The 21,677-nt window shown below is 34.9% G+C and overlaps 1 protein-coding gene across 36 annotated transcripts in view; it reads left to right on the top strand.

Moving 5' to 3' along the window:
• The window catches only part of PTPRD (protein tyrosine phosphatase receptor type D), a 2,185,700-nt gene that overhangs the window by 1,366,659 nt on the left and 797,364 nt on the right, over nucleotides 1-21,677 (top strand). For all 36 annotated transcript variants that reach the window (XM_049116106.1, XM_049116100.1, XM_049116099.1 and 33 more), the window contains one exon: nucleotides 12,207-12,264. The gene's annotated coding sequence lies outside the window, so the exon portion shown is untranslated. The remainder of the gene's footprint in view (nucleotides 1-12,206; nucleotides 12,265-21,677) is intronic.

Raw genomic sequence — 21,677 nt, 5'->3', positions numbered from 1 at the left:
TTTTTATTTTTCTTTTTGGTTTTTTGGGGGGTTTTGGCATTTAAATAATGTTGATGACCGAGGAAAACCTAAAAACAATGATTATACAGGCTCTTTGAAGGATGTAAATGCTCCATTCAGGAAAAAAAGATCTTAAGTTGTGTGATGATTTGAGACAAAAAAAAATCAATATTTTAATGAAAAATCCAAAAACTATAAAAGTTCATCTTAATATCAATCCGCGTAAGAAACATACTGAAACAGAGACTAACATAATTCTTATGTAATTCCCTTGAAAAATGATTTTCCATTGCCTCCATAGGAATATTGGTATTCAATTAGTGTAAACTTGATATTCTTTTGATAATGGACACTAAGCTCCTATTACCCAGAGCATCTTCCATGTTCCAAAACATCAATTGCACACCACACACAGAGTATTCTAATTCACTTTGCAAAACTGAATTTTAAACTAAACTTTGTGAAATACTTGAATATAACACTGTGAAATTGAGCTTCAGTGTAATCTATTTTTATTTATCTCAGACTTAGGGTAAAGTTTCCATAACTTTGAATGCTATAACATTGTCATCTTAATGATCTGATTAGTGGATAAAGCTGTATATACACATGCACATGTATATAGACAAAGTCACATTTGTAGATACTCTATCTAAATTATATTATCTAATAAGATTGTGATGCATAGGGTTCATGAGGTTAAATTGATCCTTGAGAATATTATTTAACTCTTTCATTTGATAGAATAAAAAAACAAAAGCTAAAAAAGTTTCATTGATTTACTAAAAATACCTATTTGATAAGCTCTGGATCCCACACCAGAACCCAAATCTTGGGATATCCAACGAAGCATTCTGTTTCCTCTCCTCTTTCAATAATAGGCAATATATGTACAACTTTGGGAAATACTATACAAATGCTTTTAGAAACACTGTCCCACTGTGGCTCTGGATCTCAACATCCAACTTCGATAAATAAAATCAAAGCCATCTAAGTCCATTGATGAGCTATTTTCTGCCTGTTTATCTTTACACATCCCTCTTGTCTGTCCCTACATGATAGAGGAATACTTAAATGTTTATATAAATTACCAGAAAAGATTATATGTTATATTGTTCCCCTTTTAAACTACACTTAAAATAACATAATTATCATTTTTATGTGTGGCTTTCCTCTCTGGATATGGTTTTTAAAGATTGTATCTGATCTTGAATAAAGCCAATATTGTGACCTCAATCCATTACTGCACAAATCAGTCACATTTATCAGGCTTTGGATTTTAATTTAGAATAATTTGGCACTCTACCAAAAAATTAAAAATGATAAAAGCCATGAGTTGTTCACCCATTATTATTTATTTCTCTCTAACGAAAGGTTTATCTATAGAATTTCAGTCAGGTCATATGCCTTTAAATAGACAGGCAAAACAGGAATGGAACATTCTGTTGACAGGTAAATGTGAATCAATCTGGTTTCATTCAAGAAAAATAATCAGGCTCTTTTCAAATAATATAAAATGCGAAATGATTGCCTGTTGGAGAGGAGGGGTGTTATCAGCATCTCTTCTCAGAGAAGTGATTGCCATGTTCTAGCTGGAGGAACCTAGGCTGCAGCTTATCTTGTGACTTCTCTGCAGTCTCTGATATTCATTAACTGTTGATTTTCTGTTGCTGCTCCTTTCTCTTTCTCCCTCCTCCAGTATAAATTAGTTTCCCCAAATCTACATCTAGCCTTCATTTTCTTATCTGTCTTGCAAAAAGGATGATTATTTCATTATTGGTTTAGAAGAGGCTTTCATATTAAGTGGTGCAGCTCTGGTTTCAGGCAGACATTTAACAGACTTTCTGTTTGTTTTATTCTTTGTCTCATCATCTTAATCAAAGCCCCCAAGACTAAGTCTTTTGTAGTAACAAACAAGAAGAAAGGGAAATTATGAATGGTTGCTTCCACAGAAAATGCAGTATTCATTAGGAATTCCTGGTGGGATTGAAACAGGGTAGACTTCAAACATGTGGAAACAATTGTACTCACCTATGAAAAGCCTTTTCATAAATAGGATATCTGTCTTTCAAGTTTATTAGGCTAATACCTAAGCAGTGTCCCTCCTTTGGGGCTCAAGCTGTACTGCATTGTCTTAAGGTTGCCAGTGGAAGGTTTTTCAGCATATAAGTTTATTTTTTTATACAAGCACTGCACTCTTGCTTTCTCCCAAATACTTTGTATTTTTTTTTCTTATGGTGTTTCTTCTTCTTGCTATATAGACTTGAACATTAACTCTGACTTACTGTACAGACACTGTCCTGGATTTCTGATATTGAACCGTTATGGGAAAAGTATAGGTGTCATGCCCTTATTTTCAATTCAGATTATTCAAAATAGCCTGAAAGCCCTAGACTCACACTGTCCCTGCACTCCTTTGATCATATTTTGATAAATTTTCTAGAAACACTACAAGAATTGGGTTAGCTATTTAAGTAGAAGCTAGCTTATATTGGAGCAACATGCAAATGGTCTAATATAACTCATGTTTCTCCTTAATGTACAAATTAAGTTTTTTGTTACCCATAAAAATCAAATAGATAAAAATATATATATTTCTAATACCCTAAATACTAATAACTATTATATGTCTAATTATATCTTATTTAGATTTAGAAATCCTTGCTCAGGGATCCCTGGGTGGCGCAGCGGTTTGGCGCCTGCCTTTGGCCCAGGGCGCGATCCTGGAGACCCGGGATCGAATCCCACGTCGGGTTCCCGGTGCATGGAGCTTGCTTCTCCTTCTGCCTGTGTCTCTGCCTCTCTCTCTCTCTGTGACTATCATGAATAAAAATCTTAAAAAAAAATTAAAAAAAAGAAATCCTTGCTCATATCTAACATATCTTTGATATAATTAACTGATTCAGGTGACCCAACTATGAATTTGATTCTTATATGGCTTTGAGTTTATATATCCACTAATAAAGTATAGCTATATTCCAATGCTGTAATAAATAATTAAAACATTGACTCAAACTTTAGATATGCTTATCATCTGGCATCTCTGACATAATGTTAAATGTGTTTGCGCTATTGGTGTGGTATATTTAAGTAGGGAAATATGAACTGTGTTCATCATTTATTGCTCTGTAACAAATTGTACCAAAACACAGAAGTTTGAAATACCAAATTTTTATTATCCCCTAGCTTCTGTGTGTCATGAATCAAAGTAGTGTAGCTGAGTACTGAAGGCTCAGTTTTTTCATGAGGCTGAAATGAAGGTAGCAGCCAAGACTGAGGTGATTTCAAGGCCTAAATAGAACAAGTTGCACTTTCAAGCCCATTCATAGACTGTTGACATATCTCAGGTACTCTTTGATAAAAGTCAGAGTCATTGATTCCTTACCAGATGGTCTTTTGAGTGGTCCTTACCACATGGCACCTGGCTTTCCCTGGACCAAGGATTCTACAAGAGAGAGTGAGAGAGGATAAGCAAGAAGGAAGCCACAGACATTTTAAACTCCAATTTCATAGCCAATATATGATCACTTTTGCAGTATTCTTCTTGTTAAAAGTACATTTCTGGATCTAACCCACACTCAAGGAGAGGGAATTACACAAATACGTAAACGCCGGGAGAGGAAGATTTTTGGGATTCATTTTAGAAGCTGTCTCCCATAGTCCACCCTTTGGCCTCCAATGATTCATATTCGTCTCGCCTACAAAAAAGGGCTCAGTCTCTCCCAGAGATCCCAAAATCTCATCCTATTACAAAAAGTGAGGACATGCTAGGTTACACTGCAGTAACAATTCTAAAGCCTCAGTGACTTAAACATAAATAAACTAGAAAATAAAATGTAGGTTTGTCAGTCATACACATACCTGTGTGTCAGTAATAAGTTGGCTAAGGAATCTGCTTATGTTGTCCTCACTCAGAGAGTCTCTAAGATCATTGGGGCTTGAGGGAGAGGAGAACAAATTGATACTCACCTGTTAAAGGCTTCTACATGGAAGTGACATGTGATACTTGTGCTCAAATAACAGGGATACACTAATTTTAAGGGTACAAGGAAGTACATTTCCACCATGTGCCTGAAAAGAAGAGGAACAGAAATAACAATAGTCCAAAAGACTAACATAATGGGTACAGTTGTATATTTTACTTCTACCTAACTGAATACACACCAAAATTATTATGGACCAAATTTTGAAACATTTAACTCATTCCACAAATTTTACCCAGTACTATTGGATACTAGGCTTATGCAAAATGCTAAGGACTACGAGCAGAAAAAACAGCAGGTCTACCTTCTGGTTTCTCAATACAGTGAGCAAAGAGATAAGTATACAGATAATAGAAATAATTATAAAATGTCATTTAAGACCTAGTAGAAGCATTTAAGGAAGACCTGAAGGGATCAGAGAGAGCATCTCAGAGTAGATGAACTTCAATGAGTTCTGAGATGCATAGGCATGGGCCTGGAAAAGAAAGAACTTTTTCAATGTTCCTTTAATAAAATGAATTTATGATTATTATCCTCCAGGTCAAAAGCCTTAATTCTTCTGAATCTGCAGTTAACTATTGCCTTAGCCTGATCAAATAACTGGGCAACTGTGCACCTAGACTTCCTCATCTGTGAAATGAGAAGGTTTAATTAGATGTTGCCCAAGACCTCTTTCAGCTGTAAAATTCTATGATTATTTCTGGCTCTAGAGGATATTTTTTTCAAAATCACCTTCTATAGGATAATTATAAAATAATTACCTTATAAAATAGTCATTTACTAAAACAGTTCAGTAAATACCTATGGGAAATTCTCATATTTGAAAATTGTATTTCCATCCCTTCTGAGACACAATATGTTCAGAACTGATCACAAAAAAAGTATAATAAAATGGGCAGCCCGGGTGGCTCAGCGGTTTAGCGCTGCCTTCAGTCCAGGGCCTGATTTTGGAGACCTGGGGTTGAATCCCACGTCAAGCTCCCTGTATGGAGCCTGCTTCTCCCTCTGCCTGTGTCTCTGCCTCTCTCTCTCTCTCTCTCTCTCATGAATGAATAAATAAAATCTTGAGAAAAAAGAAAACCAGTGTTAAAAAGTATAATGAAATGTAATTTAAAATAGACTGGTAGGGATCCCTGGGTGGCGCAGTGGTTTAGCGCCTGCCTTTGGCCCAGGGCGCGATCCTGGAGACCTGGGATCGAATCCCACGTCGGGCTCCTGGTGCATGGAGCCTGCTTCTCCTCTGCCTATGTCTCTGCCTCTCTCTCTCTCTCTCTCTCTCTCTCTCTCTCTGTGTGTGTGTGTGACTATCATAAATTAAAAAAAAAAATTCTTAAAAAAAATAAATAAAATAAAATAGACTGGTATGAAGTGGTTCTTCATGGCAACCTTTCTTATGAGATTTCTCATCATTAATCTAACACCCTAGATATTTCTAATGATTCTCATAAAGATAGTCTTCCTATTTTATGTGTTGGATTTGTATATTTGCTTGTGAAAAGACTCTGGTCCTCCCTTATTACATACACACACACACACACACACACACATGCACACACAATTTATTTTCACTGAAATTCTGTTGCTGGGTTGATTTACACCCTCACAATTAGACAGAATACTATGCTCACCATTAGACTCCTGAGTCCTTCATGGATCCTCCTACTTCTTGGGTTGTAATGGTCCAGTGTTCACCATTCAGAGCACAGCCATCACTCTACCACCAGTTCACTGAGCCCCAGATCAGGAATCTTCTCTTTGCCAGGCTAATTCCTGTCTCTACCTTTACTGGTCTAACCTAGACTTTCAAAGCAAATACCTCAACCAAGTATTGGTCAAGATGTGATACAATAGGAATATATTTCAGGGAAATATAATTGCTACAACCACTCTGGAAAACAGTCTGGCATTATCTACTGAAGTTGAACATATGCATACCAGATGATCCAGCAGTTCAACTCCTCATTATGTATGTCATTATGTATGACATGTGTACCCAGAAATATCTACAAGGATGTTTATTGCAACATCAATTGTAATTGCTCTAAACTGGAAATGACCCAATGCCCATCAGCTATACAATAGGTATATAAAGTGTGGCACATGCAAATGATGTTTGACAAATGGCAATATGAATGAAACCAATAAGCATAATGTTAAGTAATATGTAATATATGATTACATTGATACAATGTTCAAGGCAACTCTAAATTATAGACTTAAAAATCAAGATGATGTCTGTTTACCTTTGATGAAGATGGAGAAATGGGATTGGGAGGGAGCAAGGTGTTTCTGTGGTACTAGAAATATTTTATATTTTGACCTGTGTAGTGGTCATCCTAGTGACCAGTTTTACTTTTGTATGATTCATTGTTTGTGTACTTTCCTATAAGCACACTATGCTTAGACTTAAAATAATGTAAAAAGTATTTGGACCCTATATGAAGTTCTGCATGTTTTTTTATTAAAGGACCACGTAGGAACACACACACAATCTAAAACAAAACAAAAAACCATTTAGTGGTGAGAGGCACAACTGATTAACTGATTGTGTGGGTATGATGTGTGGGTGTGTAAATTGATAAACAATGTTTATCTAATGTCTGTGTTTATAGACCCAGAGATCATTGGAACAGAATAAAGCCCAGAAATAAACCCACAATTGTATGGTCAATTTATCTTCAACAAAACAGGGTAGAATATGCAATGGGAAAAAGTCTCTTCCAAAATGGTGTTGGGAAAACTCTACAGTTGTTATGCAAAAGAATGAAATTGGGCCACTGTCTTATACAATAAACAAAAACAAATTCAAAATGGATTGAGGATCTAAATGTGAGACATGAAACCATAAAAATCCTAGAAGAGAGCAAAACATTTCTCTAGATATGTCTTCTGAGGCCAGAGAAACAAAAGCAAAAATAAACTATTGGAATTACATAAAAATAAAAAGCTTCTGTACAATAAGGAAAATAATCAACAAAACTAAAGGCAATCTACTGATTGGGAGAAGATTTTTGCAAATGACATATCTAAAAAAGGGTTAGCACCCAAAATATATAAGGAACTGATACAATTCAACACTCAAAAACAAATAATCCAATTTAAAAATGGGCCGGAGAGAGGAACAGATATTTCTCCAAAGAGGACTTCTAGTTGGCCAACACATGAAAAGATGTTCATCGTCACTCATCATTAGGGAGATGCAAATAAAAACTACAAGGAGATATCACCTCGTACCTGTCAAAACTGCTAAAATAAAAAACACAAGAAACAACAGCTGTTGGCAAAGATATGGAGTAAAAGGAACCCTTGTTCACTGCTGGTGGGAATGCAAACTGCTTCAGTCACTATGGAAAACAGAAAGGAGGTTTCTCAGAAAGTTAAAAATAGCACTACCCTATTAGATCCAGTAATTGCACTTCTGAATATTTACCCAAAGAATACAAAAATTCAAGTTTAAAGGGATACATGCACCCCTATGTTTATTATATATCATGGCCAAATTATGGAAGCACCCCAAGTATCCACTTCAGATGAATGGATAAAGAAGAGATGGTGTATGTATATACAATGGAATGTTATTCAGCCATAGAAAAGAAGGAACTCTTGCCATTTGCAACAACATAGATGAGGAGCTAGGAAGTATAATGATAAGTGAAATAAGCAAGTAAGGGAAAGATACTGTATGATTTCACTTATATGCAGAATCTAAGAAACAAAACGAAGTAAAAAAAAAAAAAAAAAAGAGAGAGAGAGAGAGAAAACCCAAGACTTTTAACTGTAGAGAGCAACAGATGGTTATCAGAGAGGAGGTGAGGGGGGGTGAAATAGGTAAAGGGGTACACTTATCTTACTGAGCAATATATGGAATTGTTGAATCACTGTATTGTACATCTGAAACAAATATAATACTATATGTTAATTACACTGTAATTAAAATTTTAAACACGTAAATAAAGAGAAAATTAAAAAGAAGAAAAAGAAAATGAGCAAAAGAAAAGAGAAAGAGGAGGAGGGAGGAAGGAAAGAAAAAAGAAAGAAGTAAAGTTATGTAACTTAGGGAAAATATTTGACAAAGCAGATCTTAAAATCATGCATTCATCTCTACTGGCTTCCTACTGTATTATCTGCATATGAAATCAGGATTTGACAATTTTGCGAGTCAGTTACCTTTAAGGGTTTCAAATTTTATTTTTCCTGGATGTTTGCTTCCCTGGTGTTGCTTATCTAGTATAAACTTAAATCTGAAAATGTGAGAACAATGACTAAAGAAAAGCATGTGCAAACAATCGTGAATAAAAGAGAATGAAAGCCTCTTAAGGGAATCTCTTTAATATGTAATTTTAAACCACCTTAAAGCAGTTAAATATAGAATCTATTTTAAAATAACTTGCATTTTGATAATTCTCTTTCGGGGGGGGTTGTTTTAGAATAAGGTTAGCAGCAAACTTCATATGAAGTAAACTTTTTTTTCCCTAATTTAAAAGAGTATCACACTCTAGCACTCTAGTGCATCACACTATAGCATATAAATTAAATTCCAGCTTTTCTGTTGAAATACCTTTTTTTTTTAAAGTTTTGATGTACTTTAATTAAAGTATGCCTGTTACATACACCAGAGTCATGGATCAGTAATGAAACTTGGAACTTTTGCACTATGACAGAAGCCATGCCATACAGCAAAGAAAAATTGCAGTGAGGAAGTCCAAAGTATATTTTATGAATCAGAATATAAAATATCCATGATTCAACTCCAGCTAACTCCATTTAAAAGATAAAATAAAAGATGTCATTCTCCTGACATAAATGAAAGGATTCATTCATGAAAGGCTGTATATGAGATGTTTGTTATTTCGTGGGGGAAATTAGTTTTATGACCAAAGTAAATGGAAACCTTCAAAGCTTCTTAGAACCATGTTCTATGCACATCTGTAAATAATAAAACTGTATCATGCCAGATTATACTTCACCATGGATGGTTCTGCTCTTGAAAGTTATTGACTCTAGCGCTTACACTTTCCTCAGCCACAACAATTAGTAGGATCTTTGGCAAAAAGTATTGAAATGAGAGAACCTGTACATTACCACAGTTTTCTTCTTGTTTGTTTCACTCTCTCCCACACATAAGGCCTGTTCCATGAGCTGGACCGTATTTACTTGGCTAAATCAGTTGCTGAAAATTCATTTTATTCTGCTTAAGAGAAAAATTAATGATCCATTTTTCCCTCAATTTTCAGAAAAAAAATTTAGACTTCTTAATAATTTGCACTTCGACCACTGTAGGAAGTGCAGTTGACTTAAACATTAAACATGATTTAGAAGAACCATATTCATTAACATATAAATATATATAGTATATATGTGTGTGTGTGTGTGTGTGTGTGTGTGTGTATTTTTTTCTGTCTGGTGTTAAATCTTCTGTTGTGTCTTCTTTTCTTCCTAGATCAACAGGCCATTGGGTTGATATTTGTGCTCAGAGTGGAAAGGTAGCTTTGTGATGGTCTAAGAAGGAGAAGAGTTGTCTTTTTTTTTTTAAGATTTTTTATTTATTTATTCATCAGAGACACACACACAGAGAGAGAGAGAGAGAGAGAGAGAGAAAGAGAGAGAGAGATGCAGGTAGAGGGAGAAGCAGGCTCCACGCAGGGAGCCTGACACGGGACTCTATCCGGGACTCTATCCCGGGACTCCAGGATCACGCCCTGGGCAGAAGGCAGGTGCTAAACTTCTGAGCCACTCAGGGATCCCTAAGAGTTGTCTTAATGTCTATGGAAACTTTAAGAAATGACTACCTCTGGCAAATCCATAGTGTGTTTGCCAGACATGGAAGAGACTAGTGCTTTGCCAAGGGAAATTATATATTAACATTGACATGAATGAACTACAAATTTATTAAAGTTACCATAAAATCTAGCCTGAAAGTGCCATTCAGAAATAATCTAAATGAGCTGTGGAACAGAGCTTGAGGATTTTTCTTTTGGGTAAAAAGGCCGGTGTGTGTTTCGCAGAAAACAAAACAAACAAAGAAAAAAAAAAAACTTTATCTTAATTCTTTGAAAAGGAAGCAATTTGGACCATTTCCTCTTTATTTTCCTTAAATAGGACCACAAGTAAAGGAAGTATGTGTCTGAAATGTGGGTTCTGCCAAACAGTACTAAATTTAACCAGCAAGTGGATGATAGTGCAGAGACGATGAGATTTATGAGGAGACCTTTTGGACGTGGCCTCAAACAGGTGGTTGCCCGAAAAGGAGTCTGTGTGCATCTTCTTTAGCTGGAGGAGCGAGGGGCTGGGAGGAGATACACGGAGGCATGCTGGCTGAGACTTGGTATGGCTTGTCAGATGTCTCTATTTTTGTCTAGACTTCAAAAGCTATTTCATTGTACTTTGAGAAGAGCAGAAGGTCTTGGGTTCTGTGATTGGTTATTGTTTTGAAAAGGAAAGAAAATTACCTTTCATTTTCTCTCCATCGCATTAAATCCCCAGTGGAGATTCGAAGGATGTTCCAAGTCAGTGCAACTCTGTCACAGAGCCTTTGAATCCATTACTTACGACCAAGGTTTTGTGATGCTCTCATCATTGTAGGAAAAACTGCAAATCGAAGCCTACAAAAGCAGTTTTGCCAAAAACGTTTCGATGTTTACACTTGCTTTGAATTCCTGAGCAAAATCAGATTTTACCTTTATGGTATTTATGGGGAGGTATTTCGAAGCCTGGGCTAAATGAATCCTTGCATTTCCCTCCAAAGGAATAACTATTTAGAGTAACGTTTCCTATGAAATTTTCATGGTACATCTTACTGTAAGATTCAAATTATTAAGAAAGAGGGGGAGGATAGCTATGCGGTGTATGCTGTGCCAGGCTCAGCTGGAGCCTGGAACACGACAAAGCCCAGCGTGTGGGTGTACGTCGTGGGAGGGGCGGACCGACAGAGCAGTCACAGTCTGGGCAGGCTGAGGACTACAGCAAGCAATACAGAGTTCAATGTCACGAAGAACTGAAATTTAACTCTCATTTACACAGAACTCCAATAGATGTTCCTAGTCAGGGTGGGATGATGGATGCTCAACTTTCTACTCTCAACAGACTTTGTTAGTTGAGGGGTGAGGCCTGAGGGGTGATCCTGAGATCTAGGTGGAAGTACAGGCTCTTGCTGTTCTGGATCCTTCCTCCTCCAGGTCCTCAGGGATTTTACCTGTAATGAGCAAACATGACATGAGGGAGCATGCACCAGATGATTTCAAGGCCAGCTCTGATGGTGCCGTGATTTACATCTAGCTTCATTCCATTGTGAAGAATTCAGTCACGTGCGCATATCGAGCTGCAAAACTCAGTGTGATTTTGTAACCGGAGGAAAAGAAGCAGTCTGGTGAACAGCTCGCGAAGTACGCAGAACTTCTAGAGCATCTAGGAAATGTATCTTAGCAAAACTTGGAGGCAGCGGGATGTCAAGGAAAGCTTTCCGTGTGGGATGACGACTGCAAGAGGAAGAAGGTTGAACACATGGAAAAACAGTTGAGAAGACAGTGGTCTAGACAGAAGGAAGCAATTATGAAAACAGATAAGAAGAATTGAGATAGTCTTTGAAACTTGTAAAATGATCCCATTGAGAAATTAAGATAAATTGGCTTTTTAACTTTTTTAGAGTTGTGGATTAAAAAAAAATAATTGAGAATTTTTCACATAAATGTAATAATTATAAGATTTTTTTATAATTCATGCTAGCTAGTCCTAGGATGAATAGGACAAATGAAGATTTGTTTTAGCTTGGCTTCCAGGATTTAACAACCTAGGTGGCATCCTGTTCTATAAAGAACAAAGGATGGAAGTTTTGAAGTGTATTATGTAATTTCAAGAAGCAACAAACTAAGTAAGACATTCCTTCCGTAAACTTGATGAAACCGGTGCAAGAAAGTAGTCTGCCATTTTATGTCAGACATGCTAGTCTTGACCCAAAATATGAAGGGAGGGTCAGTATTCACTACTTTACAGCATATAGACAAAATAAAATTCCATGTTAATTTCTGGCATTTCGGTATTTCAGTTAAAGATTTTTTATCACACAAAATTGATACCAGCTTCTCATTTACCCTCTTGCTACTTCTCCTCTCTGTCTCAAACTACTTGAAAAAAAAAAAAAGATGGCAGAAATATGATATCTCAAAGACAATTTAGGATTGGAAATACTATTTTTAAAATAATTTTGTTCTCTGTCTTGCTAATTAGGTTTTGAACCTCTTGAGGCCAGGGACTGTCTGAGAACACCTACAGTATCTGACGCAAGGTAAGTCTGCAACAAATATTAACCCTTCTTTCCCTTCTTTGGATTTTAATACCTAATACAATGACGAATATATTGTTGGCACTAAAAAAATATTGATTGGGATAGATGTATGGAAGGAATATTCAAACATTGTATTCTATTCACATTATTTCTCTTATAAAATATGCTATGATTAGATTGTTCTTTAGTATGGATAACCAGTCCTTTTTTCATAAATAAAATTACAATCAAAACAATGGAACAACTGGGAAATGGTCTGCCAATGAAGGATTTATTTTTCAGTTCTGAATCATGGATGATGTGAGTCATGAATGTGTGGGAAATCTAACAATGGGTTAAAATTTTGAACTAGAGCAGCAGATGCCTATAGATTTAAATGTTGATTGAATTTAGCTGCTGCTGCTATGAAATTATTAGCCCTCGGCGGTGGTCTCGCCTACATACTTTATTTTGTTTTTTTTCTGGAAGCTACAAAGCTATTTATTGTTAATGAGGGAATAAAGCAAGAAAACAGATTAGCAAATAGATTACCAAAATTTTAAATGCCTGATCTCTGTTAAACAATAACAGGTTATAATGTGATGCATTTAGTTCTCAGTATTTTGCAACAAAATTGTTGCTATTAACATAGCTTTGTTACCTTATATATCTTTTCTCTAATATAAACATTTCATCTATCATAATAATACTTTTTTGATAAAATCCTTTACCAAGTGCATTTTCCTTGTCCATTGCAGCTTAATATTGTGTTTCTAATCTTAAAATGATAATTCTCTGAAATAAATCATTCCTATACTCTTTCTAAAATACTTGATTGGTTGGCTTACCATTTAAAACTATTATCCTGCATAAACCTGTGATGAATTATAAAATCAACTAAAATGATTTTAATTGATGTTTCTAAATTTAATTTTTGTAAATAAAGTTTGTAAAGTTTAAAAGTTACTTAGCATGCTTAAATACTCTTCTCTAGTAAAAATTTTTAAGTTTCCAGCTTAAAGATATCACCTCCCAAATTCTCTGATAATTTCATTTTTGAGTTGATGTAGAAACATATTTCTGAGAAAATGGGAATATTAGTATACAGAAAAGGCACACAAAGTTCCTTCAGAAATCATGATATGATTGAAGTCAAATTAGAGGAGTATTTAACAAACAAGATAGAGGTTGTAGTAAATTTATTTCAGACTCTCAGCCTGTCTCTCCTGTAGTTCTTCATTGTTTCTCTTTAAAAAATTCAGCTCACCTTCACCATCGAGCTTTCCTGAATACCCCAGTCAAAATGATGCCTTCTTCTGAACTCCTTGTCTTTGTTCATGACTCTCTTATTGTATTAATCATTCTGTTTTATGGTTCAGCAATTTGTATAGAATCAGTTTCTATTTTCTGAACACATCATGTTCCAGAGTGAATTTAAAAACCAGTTGCTGAGGAACCCAGAGTACTTATTCCCATAGAACTAATAACACCAATGATTCTCCTATTTGCTTTTAAGCTCGATCTCTGTCTGATCTAATGTCAATAAACATATCTCAAACATAGCTTCATTGATGATATTGCTTCTTCAGAACAAATCAGTTATGTTATAAGGGGTAAATTGCATAGGTTCTAAACCTAGACTTGCCTAGATTCTCTATTTGCTAGCTGTTTGATCTTAGGCAAATTACTCACTTGTGTGTGTCTGAGGTTTCTCACCAGTAAAATGTAGATAATTGTATGTACTTCCTAGACTGTTGTGAGGATTAAATGAGTTTTATATGAAAAGTCCTTCAGAACAGAACCTGACATACAGTAGGGGATATATAGGGTAGCCTGTAAATGTTATTATTATTTTCATTGAAACTTGGAATGTCAGGAATTTATCTGCCCACATATAGGCATGTTTGAAAGTGGAAATATTGATATATTTTATGGAAATATGTGATGTATTTTAGACATTTACGTTCTGGAGATAGGATAGGTGACAACCCAGTCTTTCGTGCCTTTATATTCAAAATGAATAAAAATGGAAACAAAATAGTATAACTATCTTCATCTCATCACAGAAATGAAATGAAAGTAAAAATAACAGTGATAATTATTGATAGTACTTACTGAGCTCTTGAGATGTGCCAAGCCTGAAGTAAAGGGCTTTGCATGGTATCCTATCTTCTGATTACAGATAAGAAACTGGCAGTCAAGGAGCAAAGCTTGCTGACACCTAATAAGAATTAGAACAAGCATCCAAACCCCAACCTTTCTGACTTTTACATTTTACAGTATTTCCACTCCACCAAAGACTGATAGGAACGAACCCAGGTCCAAATTATCCTTCAGATTACTATCTACTCATTCTAATGTCTTTTAAGAGGCTCATCTGTCACTTAACAAATCCATCTCGTTCTTACTAACTCTGCCTTCTTCAGATTGTCTAAAAAATATAAGACATTTTGTCAAATTGGATGAAGTCTAGAACATTTTATTTAGGACATAGTATTTGATCAGAATTTCCCAAATTGTTTTCCCCTCCATTTGTCTGTCAACACCAGCTCACTAGTGGTGGTGTTTTAGGACATTACACTAGAAATTCTTCTTTCCCTCTGTAGGCCATAGTCTATGAATGTTGTAAAATCAGTCTTAGAAGCAGGCTACTAACTCCAACATATTACAAAATATTGAACTTTTTAATTTTGCCAAATGAAAGATAGATTTCTTTTTTTTTTGAAAGATAGATTTCTTATTTAATGTATCCTTTATTCCTTTATCCCTGTATTTAACCTTTATTTTTGATATGCATAATAATTTCATATCTCACACATAACTCATTTACTCTTCATAGTAAACTTCTGCGGTCTATACTTGAATTATTTCCATGTTTGGATAGGGACCTGAGAACTAGAGAAACTAAATATCTTGCCCAAAGTCACACAAGTAGAAGTAGTGGTATCAGAATTTGAAACCAGGTGAAACTCCAGAGACAATAATTGCCACTATGTTGTGAGACTGCTTTGAATTGAGAGAACAAAAGCCATCTAACGTGGGGATCCCTGGGTGGCACAGCGGTTTGGCGCCTGCCTTTGGCCCAGGGCGCGATCCTGGAGACCCGGGATCGAATCCCACATCGGGCTCCCGGTGCATGGAGCCTGCTTCTCCCTCTGCCTATGTCTCTGCCCCTCTCTCTCTCTCTCTCTGTGTGACTATCATAAATAAATAAAAATTTAAAAAAAAAAAAAAAACCATCTAACGTAATAGCCAAAGCATTAGGCTTTCACTCTCCTGGCAGTTCCTTCTTAAGTGTTTAGATGGGATATTTTTTGAAGAGAGGGTCTATATCTTCTTTCTCATCTTCCTGTTCCTCACAATGTTTAAGAGAGTTCCCTGACACTATGGACACTTACTAAATGACTGCTTGAGAACATTAAGGGATATCTAAGATACTATTAATGATGACTATAATGTTCTCAAATTAAAGTTTCAAAATATTTTGCCTTGGATTTATTGACCAAATTTAGCCAATTTGGTTAAATGAGCTTTCTTCTTCATGTATTGTCACTGTCACTTTTCATAATTGGATCAAGATAATGCTATCCAGAAACTATTAAGCAATCTTAATTTGGAAATTCACAAATATATGGGGTGAACATAATACTATTTTGAGTTAGACAGCCAAGTGCTTGGCTTATTTTGGCAAATGTAATTTAGTTTCTTGTGAATGATAACATTTGATTATATGCTATGTGGTATCATGTTTTAATATAAGGACAAATGCCAACACCTATAAATACCTTCCCATAATTAAAGCAACCTTCTAGAACTTTAGTTAACTCTTAGAGTTTTATCGATTAAGAAAGTCAGAAATGCTAACATTTCTTTAGGTGATTTTAAGAATTGTTTACAAAGTTCAGACTAGCACTCTTTTGGAGAAAAAAGACAGATCTACTAAGTAAGGCATCCATTAAATGAGCCAAATTTCAGTTTTTTAGTAAAGAAGTAATCGTTATACATAGCAGGGACATATTCAGATATGTATTAGAGATTTTTGATTACAGTATTAATTTGCCAATCCCAAGTAAAGAACAAGTTAATCTAATTGATGGAAGGTTAATTGTGTACACAGGCTGTATGGCCAAAAGAAGAAAGCCCAGCAGGATGTTCTCTGAGCATTTCTACTTGAGAGTTACATGTTTGCATTCAGGGGTAGTAACAAAAACATTCATATTTCCCATTGCATTTAAAAGATGTATTAAAATTATTTATTAACAGATCAGTATAGGAACAGTGATATATATAATCTAACATCTTGGCAGGGATTGGGGTGGCCAAATGCTTTCCAGTTCTAAAAGTCTATCATTGCAATGATTCCTTACCATGAGTAGACTTAGAGTTTGATTCAGTATGTCTATATTTGTACAGTCAGTGAATTTTATAACTAATACAGGGCTTAAAGACCCCAGGCCATGTTTGTACATGACAAATTTATACCCAGAGAAAATAAATGACCTGCCCAGGACCAGAAAGATGTTTGGTAATACAATATCTGTGACTCAGGTGTTTTATACTCTGCATTTAAGGCCATGTTATCCTTCAATGGAAAAAAGAAATGCAAGGAAATTCACATGGTTCAATATTATACTCTACAGGAAACTTCCCCATGACACACAGTCAGCCAGTCTGTGATTTGAACTATATATTAACCTCACTTTCATTATGCGTAGTTCTAATTCCAAAACAGGTCTTCCTTAAATTGATTCGAAACCTATCTGCCTTTCTTTCCATTGTCTTATATTTTCTACGTAAAATATCCATAGCTCCTTTAACCATTCCTTTTATAACATGAGTTTCAGATGTTCATAGTCTGATGATTCCTCCTAGCACAGGAATAATATGTTTGATGTTTCAACTTGATGCCTAGAATTAAACACAATGTGACAAATGGCATCTTACAGACTACCTTCAGTATGTGGAAAGGCTATTTCTTGATCTGACTATACTTGTAGAGTTTTTTTTTAATTTTTTTTTACTTGTAGAGTTTTAAATTAACCTCACCTTTTTTTTTTACCTCACCTTTTTTGTAGTTTCAATCTCCCTTATAAAACAATCAAAGCCTAAAAGTATTTTTCACATAGACTACTATAAATCTTATGTTGATTTTTTATATTAGTGGGCTATTTTTATCATTTTAAGTCAAGATTGACAGGATTAAACATAACAATTTGCAGTTAATGTCACCATAAGAAAAAAAAAAGACTATCAGTTTGGATTGTTTGAATCCATGCTGAAGATAATTATGGTAATTTAAAAGAAAAGAGTATCAGTCTAATTTCAGTCCATAGTGACACAGAAATAAAATAGTATACAACAAATTATAGGGGTACCTGGATGGCTCGGTCAAGAGAAAGTCCAACTCTTGATTTCAGCTTAGGTCATGATTTCAGGGTCCTGCATCATGCTATTTACCCAGCACAGAGTGCCTGTTCCTCTTCCTCTGATCCTCCCCCTGCGCTCATGATAGATTTTCTATCAAAAACATGAATAAATAAAATATTTTTCAAAACTATAAGGTAGTTATATTATGTAATCACGTCTTTCTAACAGTTCAATATATTAACCAATATAAAGTGTAAGTCATCCATCCTAGTTTTGGGCACAGTCATCAATTTGCCTCTAGAAAGAGAAGCTAAAAAACAATTAGATACTCTTAATTTTTCTCTAAACTTTAAACTGCTTCTAAAAAATAAAGTTTTTCTCCATTTAAAAAGGAACAGAAATAAAGAAAATCTTGCTTTACAAAAAAACTTTTTAACTAGGATGGCATATATATATATCTCCAAACTAAGGATATATTTTGGCCATCTAATTATCTAGAATCAAATTCCATTAACATGTATATATTTTTAAATCTGCCAGGCCTTAGGTACGTGATCAAGTTGAAAATCACTGGTTACATACTGAGAAATGTACAAGTAGAAAAAAAAGTCCCTAAGTAAAAGTTAGGAGAAGGTAAATGGCAGAATAGAAATACAGATAGAGGGTGACTTCCTATTTTTTAATGTCTCAATTTTTTATTTAAATTACAGCTAGTTAACATATAGTGTAATATTAGCTTCAGGGGTAGAATTTAGGGATTCATCTCTTACATACAACACCCAGGACTCAACACAACACGTGCCCTCCTTAATATCCATCACCTATTTAAATTGTAGTTGACTTCTAACTCCTCCTCAGAGTGACTATAATGATCAAAACATCCAAGATTATGTTCATACAAGGGTAGACTCCACTCTTTAGAAATAAATGACTGAATAAATAAAAATGTCAAATTCAGTTATAGGCGGTAGAGTGTAGAACCAGAATAACTAGTATGCTTGAGAATCTTCTTAGGTGTCACTTCCTTAAGTATCCATATTTGTCTGCCTCATTCTCTTCCACTATTTTCCTAGTTTTAGGCTATAAGAGGATAAGGGATGAAATATCAGAAAGCAATGAGATTATCTGAAACCTTTTAAATTTTGGTGCTTGGCCGCGGGATGCTTGCTCTCCAAAGGAAAGAGCTTAGAGACTCAGCTACAAAGAATCACCCAAAAGTTGAGTTCAAGAATATCTAAAAGGCTGTGCTTTTGTTATTTTGCTTTGTTTTGAAATCTCCAGAATTTGGAACTAAGTTATACCTATTGCATTTGGCTCTGCATTTTCAAGTAATGTGAGTTTTTGCTAGTATCTGAGCAATTTCTATATATTTAGTGGGATACAGTTAAGAGGGCTTAGGATGAGCCATGTTAAACATGGGAGAATTGCCTGTATCTGGGCAATATATAGGAAGGGAAGTTACAAAACAGGTACACACAGGAAGACAGCATTTCTCAAAATGAGCAGTAACTTTTGGGGTCCTAAATTTATAAGAATTGTTAAGATTATTTTTTGTACATTTGATAAACTTGCCATGTGTGATTTTATACAATGTATTGGCAGAGATTTTAGGTTTTTATTGTTCTTATGATGATGATGCAGGCCTAAAGATGATTTTTTAACTTATGTTTCGTTTAAATCTTAAGCACATGAAATACTTCCAAACTTAAAAAAAAAAATTGTGAATCTGATCCCATATTTTCCTATTCAGAATCATATTTTATATCATATTTTAAAAAATCAGAAGTCATTTGTAATTATTGAATAGAATTATGATATCTTCTATAAAATATCTTCTGTTGAAAACAGTTGTCTAAAATTTGCTTAAGATTGTCATATTACTGCAATTTAAACCCATAGTAAAGCCAAGAGAAGATTGTGTATATATAATATTTTCCCTCAATCACAAGGTTTATGTACAGAAAATCCTTGAGGCAGATAATTCCCACATTAAGAATATATAATTTACAAGGTTATATTTGCACCAATGAAAGTTTGTATAAATAATTTTACCTTGATGAAAAGTAAACATATTAAACGAAGGCATAGTTATAATAATTTGTGTATATTAAATTAGTAATTGTGGGTATGCACAAAATCTTTTTTTCATTTGTCTATTAATTAAATATTTATTAACCAGTCATTGCACTAGATGGTAGAGATGGATAAAGGTGAAAAAAGAGATAGCTGTTTTCAAGGAATCCATAATCAATTAAATGGAGACAACATAAAAGCAAATGAGTATAACACCATTTTATAGTATCTTTTAAAGCAGAAGCACAGATAAGCTAGTATAAGTGCCTACAGATAGAGTTTCTACTGTAGACCAAATGCTCCAGATGCTGGTAATACAATGTTGAACAAAACTTCTTAGAGTAGTAGAGGCACATGGTAAAAAGAAATAGAGTATATTAGATAGTGATCAGCAGGGGTGTTTACAATATTTCACAGCCAGTGAAAATGGGTACCAACTCATCAAATAGACATCCATCCACCCAGAATAAAAGTTCATTCTACCTGCTGAATACCAGGCTTTGAATTAGTACTAACAGGAAAAATAAAACAGGAAAGGAAAATCAAAGTATCAGATAAGGAAAATATTGACATTTTAGAAATTTTGAACTGAGAGATGACTTTTAAGCAAAACTCTCAAGAAAGTAAAAAGTTAGACCTGTAGACCATTCTAGAGAAAGGAAACGGGAAGAGCAAAGACCACAAGGAGGAAGCTTACCTAAAGTGAGGTGTAGTGAGAAAGCCATTGTGGCTGTAGTGCCCCGTACAAGGGAAGATAGGAAGAAAAGACCTTTGAAGCTGGCAGTGAGAACTTTGACTTGTATCCTAAGTGAGATGACATCTCACTAAAGGTTTTGAACAGTTGGCTAACGTGGTTGGTAGGTATTTTAAGAGGATCTTTCAGGGTTCTGGGTGGAGAACTGACTAACAGGGTCAGGAGCAGTGATCGGTGTATAGAACAGAGGCTATTGCAACCATGCAGCAAGAGGTAGATCAAGTTAGAGCTTTGGGAGTGAAAGAGGTGGCTGAATTCTGGATAGGCATTGCTTCAAAGGTAAAGCTACCTGGATTTGCAGAAACACTAGATATGGGTGTGACAAAGAGGGGTAAATAATGACACAGACCAGAAAAACAAAATCTTTGCCAAAGATCTGTGCCAAAATCTTTGCTAATGCCTAGGGAATATAGAGGGGAATAAGACAGACATAGTGCATCTAGGATGAATAGCCAATTAAATAAACATATAAGAGAATGCAAATATTCCTTATATATGGGAAGCACAGGAGTTTATAATAAGGTTGCTTAATCTACTCCAAATAGGTAAGGGACAACTATTATAGTAATGAAAATTATGCCTGAGTCTAAGGGCTAGTCAAATTTATTCAGGTGAAAAGAGGGAGTGGGAGAGAAGGAAAACTAGTTATACTCGAGTATGAGATTCCAAGCACTTTAATTTTGCTAAGATCTTATTACTGACTTTATTGTTATGTCTCTTTAAGGTTAGTATATTCTTAGCAAACTATTTCTTGCCACTGTCGGTAAGTTGGTTCAAAAGCTATATTCTTATTCATTCATCTCTTCAAAAAAAAATTCACAGACAACTCATTTAATACTAGGGTCTCTGTGCTAAGAGTGTACCGGGATGAATTAAATTTGGATACTTCCCAAAAGAAGTTAAGATCACAGTTTTGTCTTCCAGGTGATCACCTAAGTAATTAAGTCTACTCAGGTATGCACTTATTTTTTCAAGTTGTTAATACACTGGATTTGTAGTAACATACATGGTGAGTTAACTGAGCTACTAACTACTCAACAGATTGCTTTAAAGACATGTGATTTGTTTTGATCACCACAGTCAAGTATCCTTAGCACCTATTTAACAGTGTAGCCTATGATAATATTTTTTAGCAAGTGAATATATTAATTTCTCAACTCTAACCTTTTTCTACAGATCATTGAAACAGCCTTGAAGAATTCTTATACCTTTATATACTTTTTAAGATATATTCTATGAA

This window comes from Canis lupus, chromosome 11 (genome assembly GCF_003254725.2).
Source record: "Canis lupus dingo isolate Sandy chromosome 11, ASM325472v2, whole genome shotgun sequence".
In the NCBI taxonomy this organism is placed as follows: domain Eukaryota; kingdom Metazoa; phylum Chordata; class Mammalia; order Carnivora; family Canidae; genus Canis; species Canis lupus.
The sequence above is the reverse complement of the archived record's forward strand: the minus strand, read 5'-3'. Positions and strand labels throughout refer to the sequence as shown.